The sequence below is a fragment of the Talpa europaea genome, assembly GCF_964194135.1.
Source record: "Talpa europaea genome assembly, chromosome: 3".
NCBI classification, from domain to species: domain Eukaryota; kingdom Metazoa; phylum Chordata; class Mammalia; order Eulipotyphla; family Talpidae; genus Talpa; species Talpa europaea.
The window spans coordinates 28070421-28088252 of NC_140069.1; the positions used below are offsets into that span (position 1 = coordinate 28070421).

General features: G+C 38.3%; 1 protein-coding gene across 1 annotated transcript in view; it reads left to right on the plus strand.

The window, feature by feature from the left end:
• Window positions 1-9005: 9005 nt before the first annotated feature.
• The window catches only part of RGS22 (regulator of G protein signaling 22), a gene marked incomplete at its 3' end in the record, with an annotated part of 124358 nt that continues 115531 nt past the window's right edge, over window positions 9006-17832 (plus strand). The window contains exon 1 of the mRNA XM_084230530.1: window positions 9006-9029. The remainder of the gene's footprint in view (window positions 9030-17832) is intronic.

Below are 17832 nucleotides of genomic sequence, written 5' to 3' on the forward strand. Positions count from 1 at the left end.
TCACTTCTTGAATGTTTTCATACCTTCTAGTAAATGTTAAGGACTTGAAGCATCTTTAGTGTCACTGAAAAAAGCTGAATAGTCATACACTTAAAATATTTTCATAATAGGGCTTTCCTGATGGTGCAGGGGTTAAAGTATCAGTGCTCTCAAGCCATCACCAGCCATTGCGGCAGGAATTCAATCCTCCGCCCATGAGTTCAATCCCTGGCCAGGGAGCTAACCCTTTTGGTGCAGCAGACCTCTCCTGTCTCTCTTGCTGCTCCCCTCAGCAGTGTATTTCAGTAGAGCCACATGTTCTGCTTCCCACTCTGTCTCTGGTGAAACCTTTCACCCCCACACCTCTGGCCAATACTGCAGTTCTTATATTAATAAATAAATAAAAATAAATCTTTAAAAAATATTTTCATAATAATAAAATCAGGTTAAGAATAAATAATGTAGGAGTGAAGTGGAAAAGAATAAAAATAATGTATGATTTGGGTGAGCTTATTAAAGTACAAATCTAAGAGTTTCATTTTAAAATCTTAATTGAATTGATGAATTAATAATAATTGGTTATCATATAACAAATTTGAATCAAATCTCTCTACTCTTTCAACTGCAATCATAGGAAACTTCAAATATAGAGATTTACTTTAGAGAGCTATAATTGAGACACCACCGACTTCATATACTCCCTTTGCTCCAGCCCTTCAACTACTTGAGTTTGCTATGCTGCTTTCTCCCTCCCACACTGCTTCACTCCTACTTTCTTTGTAAGCCCCTGGTTAGTAGACACTGGGGCTGACCACCTCCCTCCACCTCCGGCCTGGTTATGTCATTCTGCAGAGCTTCTTTGTAGTTTTTAGAATTCATGTGACAGTGAATTCCTCTGGCCTGTATCTGTGTCCCCAGGACTAAATCTAGTGCTGAAGCACTGAACAAAAGTTCCCTGTTTGACAGAAGACTGCCCCAGCCGCCTCTCCTACACACAGCCTGGGTCAGGCTCCTACAAGGTACTGTGGGAGCAGAGAGAGGGAGCGCTAAGTCAAACTATTCTTCTGTGTCATTGTTAAAAATGAGAGATGTTGTGGCTGCTGACATGAAAGACCTCTTTTTTCCTTTCTGCTTCCAGAGAAATGTATACTTTATGTTTACTGAAACAAGATAATTTGCACTCATTTTCAAGTTACTTTGTAAGTGCCCTTGAATTATTTCATGAGGAGTATAAATGTCCATAAGATAAGGACTGATCTTTCTAGTGCTCTATTGTCTGCTACTACTATAACCATACAGAGACATGGTAAATATTGGCTAAATGGGCTGTGGAATTCTGAGATGGTGACCCCAAATATATTTTTATTTTAATTTTGGGATTACATTTTTGCTCTTCCATATACACACATTCCACTAATCCTTCATCATAAGTTATGTATAGATCTTTACTATTGGTGGCAAATTTTGAATTTGACCAAGAAGTGAGCTTTGTGTCCTATAGACATTATTTAGAGCAATGCTGTGAGGGCGGTATCATTAGTATTTGGTCTTTGTTTTCAGATAAGACTTAGAAGAGCTTTAAAATGTGTTTGCCCCACACTAGTGAATTTAGGCCTGGGATTAAAATGATGGCTGTTTGATTCCAGATATTTAGTCTTAGCTGTTGCCTGCTCATACTAACCTGAGTTGTACTGCTCCCAAGATGGTGAAGTTTTAGTTTTGCTACATTGTTGGAGAATCTCTTCTGGCCGTTCAGCTTCAGGTAAGGAGATTGGAGATCTCCATTTTAAAGTTCCTCCATGCCTTCACGGATCCATAGCTAATTTGTTTTTTGTGCTGATAATATTCCATTGTCTAGATGTACCACAGTTTATCCATCCACTGAAGGATTTCTTAGTTGCTTTTAAGTTTGGGCAATTATGAATTAAGCTTCTATAAACATCTGTGGATAGGTTTTTGGATGGGTATGTTTTCAGTTCTTTTGGGAACATGACCAGTGGATCATATGCTAACAGTATATTTAGTTCTATAAGAAGCCACTTAAGTGGTTGCACCATTTTGCTCCCCACAAATAATGAGTTCTTCTTGCTTCACATCCTTGTCAATGTTCCAGATTTTGGCCATTTGAAAAGATATATAATGGTATCTAATATTTAATGTTTTGATAGTATATTGATTTCTCCATGTTCTTGCATTTAATAGCTATATTGAGCATTTTCTGTATCTTGCCAGGTTTGTTCTAGTTGTTGGGGCTACAGGAGAGATTTAACATAGGCCAAAAAATCCCTTAGGCTCAAATTCATTTTTTAAAAAGGGCAGGGGGAAGGGAAGAAGAAAAATGAGAAGGAAGGGGAAAATGTGTTTTCCATTTGTAAAAAATACCATAATATAAGAATGTATTTTCTATTTGTAATATTAGAGAAATATTAGAATTTTAAAACTTTAACTAGGGAAGGGTTAAAAACTGAATTATCTCATCAGTTTGTCCAAAAAACAAAGTACTGTAATGGAATATATTGACAATTAGAATAAATCTAAACCAGCAGGTCCAGATGGTAGTTATCTTGGATAAGTTAAGAAATTGCCTAATGAATGTATTAAACTAATTATGTTCCTTCTTCAAAAAATTATGAACTGTTAAGTTAGGAAATAGAAAAAAATGCTGTTTTCCAGTTAAATGTGATACGGATGTGTGTAGTTGTTATCCAATATAGATATGTAATTTCACAAAAGGGAAAGATTGTGATTATCAGAAAAGAGTGGAAATATAAACATTCTCTCCTGCCACAATTGCAATTACTTTAGGGATTAGAGTGAAGATGGTATCATATGTTATTAGATGTTGCGTTACCATCCAGCCTCTTGGGACAATTATTGTGCTGTCCTATCATTCTGATTCATTTATGTGTAAAAATAAAAGATATAGTTATGTGGAAATAAATGAAAACCCAAATGAGAACTAGAAAAGGCTATTTATTCAGAACTTGTTATAACAAGGGAGCCAGCCACCATCACTTGCATTAGGCGGAAACTCACCGACAAACAAGACAGTGGAAAAGCATATGGTTACAGAAAGGGGGGATGACATTGATTTGATATTTTGATTTTAGGTTGTTGGCACAAGGCAGCTGGAAGCAGGCTAACTGGAATCTAGCAGGCATGCTATGTGATTGATTTGGGAAGGATATTTGACTTTCTCTGCTTTGTCATGAATTGGAAGTGGGGACAAAAATTTGGGCAATGGCTGTTACCAAATCCTGACCATTCTGGGCCTGCAGAAGTTGTGGTTTGGCTTCCAACACCAGTTGCTGCAGAGGTTATGAGTTAAGAGTTCTAGTGTCATATCTGATGTGACTGTTGTTCATTTTTATATTCATAGTCATAAGAAATATCAAAAATTAAAATTACAAAGAGAATATGAATTTATACCATTGGAAAGATTTGGGTTCACACCCAGAAAGGTTTATAGATGGATTTAAATTGAACCCTACCACACCAACCCAATGAAGGACTGGTGATTTTAAATGTTTAAACATGTAGGATGCCTGAAATTTTGCATTGGATTGTTTAAGAGATATATATACAAATATACACAGACATGCTAGTCAGTCTCTATAGTAGTACTTGGAAGAGTCATTCAATAAAATCTTGCAGCTTCTTACAGAGTAGCCATAATGCAAATTAACCCATGCAATTCAGGTCAACCCTTATGACATTTGGTTTGGGATTCATATTTAAAAGCTGATCATTTTTCTTTGCCCAGAGCAACTTAGCATAGCACTTCTGGTCTGTGGTTATTTTGGCTTCTCATTTCACAGTTTTAGCTTTTCTCAGGGAGACTATCTGAGATCTGAAATGCAAGTGTACTACAAAGTTTATATTTAAGAAAGGCCACGCCAAACAGGACCTTCAAATTTCCTAACATGCCCCAAATCAAAAGATAATAAACAGAAAATTTATGTAGATATATTTGCCATTATAAACTCTTGGCTTTGAACTATCAGTCTTCAACAATGAGTAGCTGTAGAAAAAGACCTTTTTGGAAAAACGAGCTAGTTTGGCACACAGAGAATAAAATGTGTTAAGAGTAAATAAAATTTAATGATGAGGGCAGTGCAAATTAAAACTACAGAGAATCACCTCACACCCAGTAGAATGTCTGTAATCAAAAAGTCAGATGATAAGTGTATGAGAAAACAGTGGAATTGGAACCCTCACTCACTGCTGGTGGTAATATTGGTACAGTTAATTTGGAAAACAGTCTGGCAATGCCTCAAAAAGTTAAACATAGGGTTGCCAGAAAAACATAAGATTACATTTGACCTAGCAGTTTCAGTCCTAATTACATATCCAAGAGAAATGAAAACAAATCCCCACAAAAAAACCTGGACACAAATATTCTTAGCAGCATTATTCATAATAACCAACATGTAGAAACAACCCAAATGTCTATCAAATGGTGAATGGAAAAATTATGGTGTATCTATACTGTTGGAATATTATTCAGCAATAAAGGAAATTAAGTATTTATGCTTCAACATGAATGCAATTAGAAAACATGCTAAGAAAAAAAGTCACATAAAAGCAACATATGGGCCATATTAATAAATGCAGAGGAGACAACATTTGACAATTTCCAGAATCCCTTTATGATAAAAAAACAGTAAAACTGGGATAGAAGGAACATATCTCAACATAATAAAGCCATATATGCCAAACCCACAGCTAACACCATACTCAATGGTGAAAAGCTTTTTCTCTAAGATTAGGTGCATGATGATGTCCACTCTTATCACTGCTATTCAACATAGTATTGGAACACCTAGCTAAAACAATTAGATAAGAGAAAGATACAAAATGAATCCAAATTGGAAAAGAAGTAAAATTATCACTACTTTTAAATGACATAATATTCACTGAAAACCCTAAAGACTCTACTGAAAATCTATAGAAACAAAAAATCAGTACAATAAAGTGTCAGGCTACAAAATAACACATACAAAAGTGTGTTGCATTCCTTTTTTTGCAACTAACGAGCTGGAAGAGAAATAAATCAAGAAAACAATCCCATGCTCATGGAATAGAAGAAGCGCATTGTTAAAACAGTCATCTTGCCCAAAGCAACATCAGAGTTAAAGCAATTCTTACCAAAATTTCAGTGGAATTCCTCAGAGAAATACAAAAACATTGACTACACAATGGGATAGAATCAAGAACCCTCACTTATTGTTAGGGAATGCAAAGCAAAAACACAATGAGATACCACCTCACTCTTATGAAACAAGTCCATATCAAAAAAATCAAATGTTGGTGAGGATATAGAGAAAAAGGAACATTTATGCACTGTTGGTGGGAACATAGAATGGTCCAGTTCCTTTGGGAAAACAGTATAGAAGTTCCTCAAAATATTAAAAATAGATTTACCATATGATCCAGCAATTCCATTCCTTGGTATTTTTTCAGAGTACACAAAACTGCTAACTCAAAGGGATATGTGCACTTCTGTGTTCACTGCAGCACTACTTACAATAGCCAAGTTATGGAAACAATATAAGTGCCCAATGACAGATGGATTAAAGAACATGTGGTATATATACATAATGGAATAGTACTTAGTTATAAAAAGAGTTGAAATGTTGCTATTTGTGACAACATGGAAGGGACTGGAGAGGCTTATGCTATGTAAAACAATTCGGGAGAAAAACTAATACTGTTGTTGGGGTCTTGTGCTATTTTAAAATTTCATGAGATTGTTTTTAGAGCGAAAGGCTGCATAGCATGGTTGTTAAAGTGCAAAGGCTTTGGATAAGACAGAGCTGGATCACCTTGTGGCCTCAACACTTTCAAGCAGTTTGTCACTGAGAAAATTACCTCACCTCTGTAAATCACCTTCCTAAATTGTTGAGAATAATAATGTCAGGGATTAACTAATTTTGTCTGTGAGCATGAAACAGAGCAGTGGAGAAAGGTATTTCAACAAATATTTACTGAGTGGGAGGCATTGAGGAGTGTGTGTAGGGGTAGGGCCAGGGATAAATTAAAAAAAGATATCTCCTTCATACTTGTCTGGCAGGGGAGACACTATGATCAAGATATATCTTCTTCACCCCAGAAGTTTCATATGATGAATGGCACTGAGGGTAGAGGCTAAACCTCTTTGTAGAGATGATTTTAATATTAATATGGTTTTAAGATTTAATTTTACCAAAATACCAAATATATATAGAACAAGAGGAGAGGTCAGTGAAAGGAATTTATTAGATGGAGTACTAGAGAAGACAGCACTCAAGTAGAGGACTGAAGAATGATTTAGCCTGATAAAGGCAAGAGGGCTTCCCCATGGTCAAAACCACTGGAGCAAATACCCAATATGATTTACATATCAACTCTTAAATTTACATCTCCTTAGTTCCAGTCTCTTCTGCACACTGCAAACTCAAATCCTTCATTGGATGGCTAATAGACTTCTTAAACTCTTCCCTACAATGTAATTCACTCACAGCTTTCTCCATGGTCAATGACGTAACTCCATTCTTTTGGATGCTCATGCCAAAACCTTTCATGCTATTCTCAACTTTCATTCACACAACATGTGAGGAAATCTTCTCTGCTCTACCTTTAAACTATATGCAGAATCTGAGTCCTTCTCAAACCTGCTATTGCTGCCGTGCAGGTCTGAGCCACCATCAACCCTTGCCTGCTTCTATTTGTGCCCAGCTATGGTCTGTACAGCACCTATAGTGCTGCGTTTCCAATAAATGAAAAAAACCCGCTACTTCTTCCTTCAGAACTCCGAGGGCTCACATTTCACTTATTTTGGAATGAGAGCCAGAGTCCTTACACCTGCAGACAAAACTCTTCATGATTTGTCCCCCAACACTTCCCCTTTACAATTTTCTTCCACTATGCTCCCTTGACATTCTTTGATCCTCTGATTTTGTTTGGCCCAGGTAGTGGTTTATTGTGTGATTTTTGTGTTTGTATGTGTAATATTGAAAAGGCAATTCATAGAACTGGGCAGGTGTTAAGGTTCCTTGTAATATAGGCACCCAGTGTATTACTCCTTGCTTACTTAAGCATTCACAGCACCTGGCAGGCCTTGGCGTGCTCCCCTCACTGCAAGAGGCAAATGTAGAGTCACTGCAGATTTTAAGTAGGTCAGATTTGCATTTAGATAGATTATTTGCTTTCAGCATGGAGAATGGACTTAAGGGGAACACTAAAGAAAAGAGTGAAAGAGAAGCAAGGTAGGAAGTTTTTATACAGTTCAAATGGGAGCCTGTTCTAAGTCTGTGGTTGTTAGTGTGAGTGGAAAGAAGATCCAGATTCTAGAAATACTTTAAGGTAGAATGGGCAGGACCTAGAATTTGACTAAACATGGGGTTGCTTGGTGGTTGAAGGTACCGCTTACCGAACATGGGATTTATGTAAGAAGATGAAATTTGAAACAAGGTGAAATTTGAAGATGGGGAACAATGACAGTGTGAATTTCCTTTTAGACATTTTGATTTAAAGCATTCAAAGGAGACCCACTACTGTGTAGAGCAAACAGCTGTATTTAAGTTGCTTAGGCTTAGGGGGAAGAAGTCTGACCTAGGAATTTGAGTTTACTCAGGGCTTATATACTAAAGTGTCCTTTTACCTAGTTAAAAGTACTGTTTTTCTGTTTATATTGTGAGGCCCTTTTGAAAGTTTTACTTTTCACTTAAATTCTGCCATTATAGCTTTTCCTGGAACACACAGTATGGACATCTTCAGTTTACTGTCCCCTCTTCAACAGCCTCCTGGAGTAACTTTTTACAGCTCAGTTATCTTGAAAATGCAGCAGCCCTAATCGATTGGAGCAAACGTGTAAGAAAGATCTGGTTCTTAAAGTACACGACTATTCAACTTTTTTATACAGGCATTTCATACAACTGGGAATGAGCTGAAGAACTGGGGCATGTCCTCCCCTAGTTTCAAAAAAAAAAACCTTGAGGGAGGCCTGACTCTTGCCAGCCAGCCTGTCTGGCTCAGTCTCCAGCACCCACCTGCCAGCGGGTCTTGTCTTGCTAGGGCACATCAAATTTCCTGGACGGTGAGGGCAGGGGCAGGATCTTGTTGCGGTAGACCGGGCCTGAATCGCCTCACCCCAGTAACAAGCCCTGGCTAGTTTGGTCTTTAAGGGCAACGAGCGTCTCCCGGGCCCTCCCTAGTGACTGCGCCGCGGGAGGACCGGCTGGGCGTCCCGCGTGTTCTTCCGTCACCCGAGGGGCCGGGAAAAGCGCGTGACCGCTCTGACCTCTGGCGCGGCGCCCAGCCGGGCGGTGGGCTGGTCAGCGCCCGCATTGTCTAAGCTCCATAGCAACTCGGGGAGGCGGGGGCTACACTAGCTGGCGCAGCCCGGCGGGCGCTCCTCTCCGTGCGCGTCCGCTCCCGCGGGGAATCGGGCGCGTTCGAAGGCTCGGCCCGCGCGGGCGGCGGGCGCGGGCGCGGGCGGCGGCGGCATGCGGGAGAAGCGGCTCACCGCGGGTAGGTGGGCGGGGAGGGCCGGCGGCCCGGTCACGCTCGAGGGGCCTGGGCCCGACCGGCACCCGCCTCTTAGTTGACTTACCCGCCCGCCGGGGCGTCCCCTCTCCCAAACTTTCAAAAAACGGCTTCACTGCCGTCTCATCCGCATTTTCTTACGAATTTTAGCCTCATCCCGCTCCCATTCACATGGTCTAATTGGCACCATCTTATTTTATCTTGCTTACTTCTCCGTTTTGCAGCTGGGAAAATGGAGGCCTCCATCTATTAAGGCTAACTCCAGGGTCACAGTGAATTAGTGACCAAACTGGATTCCAGAGGCCTTTCCTTCCCACTTCCACCTTGAATTCCAACTTAAAATTCAATCCATGTGCAGAGAATGAAAAGAGGGCCAAAATTTTACCGAGCTTGCCCATGAACAAAGCAGGGCTAGGTGCTGTCTCAAATTATTTCATTTACTTCAAAAGGAAATCAGATTTGAATGCGATAATGTAATATTTTATCTTGTTTCAGAGCCACCAGCTATTACAGAAGAAGAATTTGTAAGTACAATTTAGTAAGGCTACTCATTCCCAACCCCACCCGGCTTTTTTAAAATAGCAAATCATAGACTGTAGGAAAAAGCTGTGTATTTTCTTTTCTCCATTTTATAAAATGAATGTAATAAAAGGTTTGACTTAGTAATAGGGGTGCCGAGTAGATCTTTTTACATTCTTCAAAGGGTACTCTTTTTGTTTTTTTCTTTTTATAGCGGTAACATTTTACCATACTGATTAGGTTGCAGGTGTACAGTTTCTCACCTCAGCTACTCTGTATTTCTTACCACCCCCACCACCCAGTGTCCAGTCACCATGCCACCAAGCTGTTCTCTCCCTCCTTCCTCTCTGGTAACCACTATTTTGTTGTCAGAGTCTAGGGGCTTGTTTTTGTTGTGTTGTTTGATTGCTTTTGTTTTTCTTTATATTCCAGAGTTGAGTGAAATCCTACCTATTTGTCTTTCTCCTTTTGACTTACTTACCATAACCCCTTCAAGGACCATCCATATTGTTGAAATGGCAAGACTGAATTTTTTTTGTTGTTTTCTTTTTTTTTTTAATATTAAATTTTATTTTTATATTCCCCCATACAATTGCAAATGCCCCATTCTGACCCCAATCCTTCCCCTCCCGCCCCCCACCCCCCAAAAAGTGTCTCTGGTTCATAGTTTTTTGTTGATTTTGATTTTCACTTTCTTATATTCATTTTCCTGGTCCCTTATTTAAGTTTTCTAGATTCCTGCTATGAGTGAGACCATCCGGTATTTTTCTTTTTCTTTTTGGCTTATTTCGCTAAGCATGATCCCTTCCAGCACCATCCATGTTGCTGCAAATTGCATGTGTTTATCTTTTTTGAATGCTGAGTAATAGTCCATGGTATATATGTACCACATCTTCTTGATCCAGTCATCTATTTTTGGGCATTTGGGCTGTTTCCAAAGCTTAGCTATTGTAAACAGTGCTGCTATAAACATAGGGGTGCAGGTGCTCTTTGGAATTGATGTTTCTGTGTCCTTTGGGTAAATACCTAGGAGTGGAATTGCTGGATCATATGGAAGCTCTATGTTTAGTAGGTCCAGAAATCTCCACACAGCTCTCCATAGTGGTTGGACCAGTTTGCACTCCCACCAACAGTGCAGAAGAGTCAAGACTGAATCTTTTTAATGGCTGAGTATTATTCCATTGTGCATATAGAGCATAGTCTGAATCCATTCATCATTGGACACAGGATTTTTTTTTTAAAGATTTATTTATTTATGCATACAAGAACTGGGGTACAGGCCAGAAGTGGGGGGGTGAGAGGATTCACCAGAGACAGAGTGGGGTACAGAACAGGTGGATTGACTGAAATACACTGCTGAGGGGAGCAGCGGGCGAGCAGGAGAGGTCTGTGGTGTCATGTGAGTATCTCCCTGGCCGGGGATCGAACTCCTGCTGCAGTGACTGCGGACAGCTTCATAGGTTGTGCCTTAACCCCTTGTGCCACCAGGGAGGCCCAGACACAGGTTATTTTCATATCATGGCTATTGTGAATAGTGCTGTAATGAACATGGAGATGCATATATATTTTCAAATTAGTGTTTTCATGTTCTTCGAATAAATACCTAAAGAGGCATCACTGGTTCATGTGCTAGTTCCATTTTTAATTTTTTTAGGAACCTCCATTTTGTTTTCCAAAGTAGCTGCACCAATTTACTTTCCTACCAGCAGTGCACAAGGGTTGGTTTTTCTCCCCAACCTTGTGAACACTTATTATTTCTTGACTTTTTGATAGTAACTTTTCTAACTGGTATGAGATTAAATCTCACTGTGGTTTAAATTTGCATTTCTCTAATGATAAGTGATATAGAACATTTTTTCATGTATCTGTTGGCCATCTGTCTGTCTGGTTAGGTGAAAGGTCTATTTAGATCTTCTGCCCATTTTTTAATTGGGTGAATGTTTTCTTGTTGAGAAGAATGGGTAGTAGACTTTCTTTGTTTGCTAGAATTCACCCATGAAGCCCTCTAGTCCTGCATTTTTGATTTTTAAAAGTATTTTGGAAGCATTACTATTTCAATTTTTTTACTTGTGATAGGGATGTTCAGAATTTCTTGGGTGATTGGATGATTCAAGGAATTTATCTGTTTTCTTTGTTGTAATACAAACAGTCATAGTAGTTGCTTGTGGTCCTTTGTATTTCTGTGGTATCCATTGTGTCTCCTCTTTCACGTCTTATTTTATTATTTGAGTCTTTTATCTTTATTTCTTAATGTGCCTGGCTAAAAGTTTGTCAATTTTTGTTTCTTCAAAACACTAGTTTGTTTCTTTGAGCTTTTGTGTTTTTTTGTTTTCTATTTTGTTTATTTTCACTCTAATTTTTATTATTTCCTTCCTTCTACAGACGTTGAGCTTCATTTGATCTTCTCTTTCTATTTCCTTTAAGTGTAAGGTTAGATTGCTTATTTCAGGTTTTTCTTATTTCTGATTGAGGACCAGGACTGCCCTAAAGTCCTGTCTTAATACTGCTTTTACTGCATTGCAAGGTTCTGGTATATGGTGTTCTCATTCTCTGTTGTCTCCATACACATTTTGATTTCTCCTTCAGTGACTCAATAGTTGTTCTGTAACAAGTTATTTAATCTTCATGTTTGTGTTCTTTCCATTTTTCTTGTTGATTTTTAACTTCATACCATGTGATTGGAGAAGATGGTTGGTATGATTTTGATACTTTAAAGTTTATTGAGATTTGTTTTTTTGTCCCAACATGTGATCTATCTTTGAGAATGTTCTGTGAACACTTGAGAAGACTGTATATTCTCCTACTTTGGGATGGAATGTTCTGTATGTATTTGTTATAAAATAGGCATCCTTTTAAGAAGAGGGGGCCAAGTGATTTTTATGGTGGGTGCTAGTCATTGTAAAGTCTTCTTACATAAATGACCTAATTTAATTTTTCTAAACTCTTTAAAGACTCCATGAAAAGTAGGTTTATCTCTGTGGTTTTATTGTGATGTGACTGTGTAATTCCTGGTTGCAGTAAACATTAGTAAATGGCACTGATTCATAACAAGTGGTCAATTTATAGTTATGATTCGTTTTAAAATGTCTTAAGTGTTATTGTTAGGTCAGACTACTGCAGAGTTTAGTAATAAGTACTTTTGCCAAACATATTACGTACATTGTCACTTAGGTGAGTACAATATTTAGAATGCATTTTATTGTAATTTCTATTGTGCTTTTAAGAAACTTGCCCAAAGTTACACAGATATATAGGAAGTAACAGAGCCTAATTCCTATTAAAGTCTTAGTTTGATTCCAAGAGTCCTAATCATCTCTCTGTATTATTTACTTAATGTTCTCAAGCACTTATTTCTCTTGTTAGACAATTATCTTATTTGCTTTTAGCTTTTTATTCAAACATGAGTGCCTCCTATTTTTGCAGTGCAGTGCTAGATGCTAAGGGTTAAGTCTCAAAAGTTCACAATTTAGCAAGGGCTTAGGGAGAAGGAAGGGTTAAGACTGTATCTCCCAGCAGCTTCCACTTTCACTCTTCCAGGCCGTTGGTCAAATTCTGAGAGACCATATAGAAGCACAAAGAGCATTTCAGAATCTCCTTACATCTTTGTGCCTTGGTATAACTGTAGTGGCAAGTTTCTTTAAGCTCCTTCCTGAAACATTCTTTATTCCAGCAGGAGGTAAGGCATTTCTGGAGCTAGCTAATCCTTACACAATTCCAGCTTAAACTCTCTGTAAGGCATTCGGCAGCTCTCAATGTTTATTCAGTCTGTTAATCTCTTCAAGTCTTTGTAACTTTCTGGGAACTTACAATAACTTGAACATTCTATTAGTCACTCTTCTTGTTCTTGGTTTCTTTGATACCACTATCTTCCATTTCTCTCATTTCTTATTTTTAGGTTCTTTCTGGCTTCTCTTTTTCTTTTGCCCATGAAAGTGTTGACCTTGTTCGGGATTTTGTTCTCCAGGCTTTTTCTGGCTGCGCTGTTCTTCTCCTGTCGCTTCAGCTTCTCTTATTTCACAGGACTGCCAATTCTAGACAATTCTAGCCCAGAAACTACCTCTATTGCCAGAACACTGTTTCATCATCGGATACCTTCATCATCTAGGTGTTTCTACATTGCTTCAAAAGTCTAAACTGAACTTATCTCCTCTCCCCCAATTGTTTTTCCTCTTTTTTTTTTTCCTTCTTATTTTGGTTAGTAGTGTCACTGGTCATTTAGACACCCAACCCAGACCTTTTCTTTCTTCACCTCTCACCTGTAATCACTTACCTAGTTCCTTTCATGGGCAGATCGTTTTATTCATCCTCACAGCTACTGTCTTATTTCGGGCCCTCATCCCTGCGTCTGGACTCTGGCAGTAGTTCTAGCTGATATCACTGCCTGCATTATTCCTTCTGCCAACTTCTATTTTTCTTTGCCTAATGTTTAAAGTGCAAACCTTTGTGCATCCACTGTGGTGGAATACTGGCTATTGCTTTTCTCTAACTTTAGATTTTCCTTCTCCCATCACTCCTACCCTGTCAGGTTGCTATTAACTCCTAAAAAAAAATCACCATGTTATCTGATTGTTCAGACCATTTATTAATCTTACGACTTACTGACTGTTGACTCCATGCTAGTATTTAACCTCAAAACAACCCTATTAGGTAGTTGTTAACATCCAAGCTTCACAGATGAGGAAGTAGAAGTTCACAGAAGTTAAGTCACTTGACCTGAGGCCACACATCTAGTAACTGGCAGAACCCTATTGTCCAAAACCTCCCTTTAATGTTCAGAATCCTTTTTTCATAACTTTTCAACTTTTTTTAACCTTACCTCTCAATACTTTCCTATGTGATAAAGACAACATTCATACTGTTTTGGGTTTATAAAGTGCTTCCACATGCCTCCTGCCGCAGCCAAGCTGCTACACTTGCCTCCTCTCCTTTGCTGCTGAGTTTTGTCTCAGTTGCTCTCCCCCATGTATTTCACAATCTCCCACATTCTTTCAGGCACAGTTCATCTCTGCCATGAAACCTTTCCAACTTAAAATCATCCAGATTGCCTTTGAGCCCTTGTGCGGCTTTCCAGTTGAGACCAGTTTGTGACCAGATCTTTAAGTTCATATGCACATCGTGCTTTATTTGTAGGGTGAATAATTCCTATGTCTTATACATATATTTACCTTTGTTTTTCAAAAGTGTGAAATTATTTTTTTTCTCATTAGTATTCTTAGAAAAAAGTGTGTAGCAGAGATTTCTGGTTTCTTCTACTCATTTTTCCTTTTCCTATAATACAAACTATAGATCCTTACAGCTACACATGGTCATGCAACCACATTCTGACTGATGGAATATAAGCAGGAGGGTTGTGACCTACTTCTGGAAAGCAAAGGTGTTCAGTGATTAAACAACTGATCCTTGTCACACAGCTAGTAATTATTCAAGCCACAATTAGAACTAATGTCACGCTGACTAAAACACAGAAGTGTAAGGTAGAAATGTACCCTTTTTTTCTACTTTACTGCTGACCGGAATGAGGATGTGATTCTGGGGTGAAGCAGTTATCTTTTTTTTTTTTTGTGGGACCCTTGCCGGTGGCTTGGGATTGAACTGGCGCTGCAGAGGCTGCTGGCAGCCTCGCAACTAAGCACTCAACCACTGCGCCACCAGGGGAGGCCCCTGAAGCAGTTATCTTGGACCATGAGATATAAGTGGCATCTTGAGGCTGGCAGAGTCACAGGATCAAAGGGTCTCTTGACATTGGTGAAAACACAGTGCCAGTCCTGAACAACTTATGATTACATATAAGAAACAAACTTCTGTTTTATTTAAATTGTGGTATTTTGGTTTTCCATTATTGGCAGTATAAAAATAAAGTGTTCCTATATTCATAGTAGCTTTTTTTTTTATTATATTTTCTTTTTTGCCAGAGATACACATGGAGAATTTATTTTATTCATTCATTTATTTATTTTTTGTACATTTTATTTTATTTTTTTAATAATAAATTTTATTTTTATATTCCCCATACAATTGCAACCCCCTTATTTTGACCCCCATCCCTCCCCTCCCGCCCCCTACCCCCCATAGAGTGTCTCTGGTTCATAGTTTTCTGTGGATTTTGATTTTCACTTTCTTGTAGTTATTCATTTTCCTGGTCCCTTATTTAAGTTTTCTAGATTCCTGCTATGAGTGAGACCATCCGGTATTTTTCTTTTTCTTTCTGGCTTATTTCGCTGAGCATGATCCCTTCCAGCGCCATCCATGTTGCTGCAAATGGCATGTGTTTATCTTTTTTGAATGCTGAGTAATAGTCCATGGTATATATGTACCACATCTTCTTGATCCAGTCATCTATTTTTGGGCATTTGGGCTGTTTCCAAAGCTTAGCTATTGTAAATAGTGCTGCTATAAACATAGGGGTGCAGGTGCTCTTTGGAATTGATGTTTCTGTGTCCTTTGGGTAAATCCCTAGGAGTGGAATTGCTGGATCATATGGAAGCTCTATGTTTAGTAGGTCCAGAAATCTCCACACAGCTCTCCATAGTGGTTGGACCAGTTTGCACTCCCACCAGCAGTGCAGGAGAGTTCCTTTTTCTCCACACCCTCGCCAACATTTGTTGTTGCTAGTTTTGTTAATATGTGCCATTCTCACTGGTGTAAGATGGTATCTCATGGTAGTTTTGATTTGCGTTTCCCTGATGACAAGTGATGTTGAGCATTTTTTCATATGCCTGTTGACCATTTGCATTTCCTCTTCAGAGAAGTTTCTTTTTAGCTCTTCTGCTCATTTTTTGACTGGATTATTTTCTTTGTTGTTGTTGAGTCTCATCAGCTCTTTGCAGATTTTTGTGATCAGTCCTTTATCATTAGTGTTGTGTGCAAAAATGTTCTCCCAGAAAGCACAAATAAATAGGATAATAAATGAAAGAGGAGAAATCACAACGGACACAGCAGAAATCAAAAGAATAATTAATAACTACTATGAACAGTTATATGGAAACAAGTTCAACAATCTAGAGGAGATGGACAAATTCCTACAACTCTACAATCACCCAAAGCTAGATAAAGAAGAAATAGAACACCTAAACAGACCAATTACAATTAGTGAAATTGAAATGGTAATAAAAAACCTCCCCAAAAACAAAAGCCCAGGACCTGATGGATTTACAAATGAATTCTACCAAACATTCAGAGACGAATTGGTGCCTATCCTTCACAAACTCTTCCAAAAAATTTGAGAAGGAAGGTATAATACCTAACACGTTCTATGAAGCCAACATTATACTAATACCAAAACCGAACAAGGACAACACAAAAAAAGAAAACTATAGGCCAATCTCCCTAATGAACACTGATGCAAAAATCCTCAATAAAATTTTAGCTATCAGAATCCAACAGTGTATCCATAAGGTAATTCACCACGACCAAGTAGGATTCATTCCAGGGACACAAGGATGGTTCAACATCCGAAAATCAATCAACGTTATCCAACACATCAACAAAAAGAAATATAAAAACCATATGATAATATCAATAGATGCCGAGAAAACTTTCGACAAAGTGCAACATCCATTCCTGATAAAAGCCCTTGAAATTCTTGGGATACAAGGAACATACCTCAACATCATAAAGGCCATATACGACAAGCCAACAGCCAGTATCATTCTCAATGGTGAAAAGCTGAAAGCATTTCTATTAAGATTTGGAACAAGACAAGGATGTCCACTCTCACCACTGCTTTTCAATATAATACTGGAAGTCCTAGCCAGAGCAATAAGACAAGAGAAAGACATACAAGGAATCCAAATAGGAAAAGAAGAAGTCAAACTATCACTATTTGCAGATGATATGATAATATACATAGAGAACCCCAAAAACTCCATAGAAAAACTAATTGAACTCATCAATCAGGTCAGCAAAGTGGCAGGATACAAAATCAACATGCAAAAGTCAGAAGCCTTCCTATACACTAACAATAAATCTGAAGAAGAAGAAATGAAAAAAACCACCCCCTTTACAATCAAAACAAAAAAAATCAAATACTTGGGAATAAATCTAACAAAAGAGGTAAAGGACCTTTACAAAGAAAACTATAAAACACTGTTAAAAGAAATAGAAGAAGATACAAAGAAATGGAAAGACATCCCCTGCTCATGGATTGGAAGAATAAACATTATTAAAATGGCCATCCTACCAAAAGCGATATACAGATTCAATGCTATTCCAATCAAAATTTCAATGTCATTCTTCAAAGAAATAGAACAATTATTGATGAAATTCATATGGAATCACCAAAAACCCCGAATAGCCAAAGCTCTCCTGAAAAAAAAAAGAAGGGAATGGAGGCATCAAACTCCCAGATTTCAGGCTATACTACAAAGCCATAATCATCAAAACTGCATGGTATTGGAACAAGAACAGACACACAGACCAATGGAATCGAATAGAAAATCCAGAAATAAACCCACAGATTTATGGTCAACTAATATTTGACAAAGGAGCAAAGACTATGCATTGGAGCAAAGAAAGTCTGTTCAATAAATGGTGCTGGGAAAACTGGGTCGCTACATGCAAAAGAATGAAGCTTGACCACTACCTCACACCATACATAAAAACCAACTCAAAATGGATTAAAGAACTAGACATAAAACCTGAAACTATAAAATACATAGAAGGAAATATAGGCGAAACACTACGTGATTTGCACATCAAAGACATCTTTACAGACACATCACCCAAAGCAGTGATAGTGAAGGCAAAGATAAACAGCTGGGACTACATCAAATTAAGGAGCTTCTGCACAGTAAAAGAGACAATAACCAA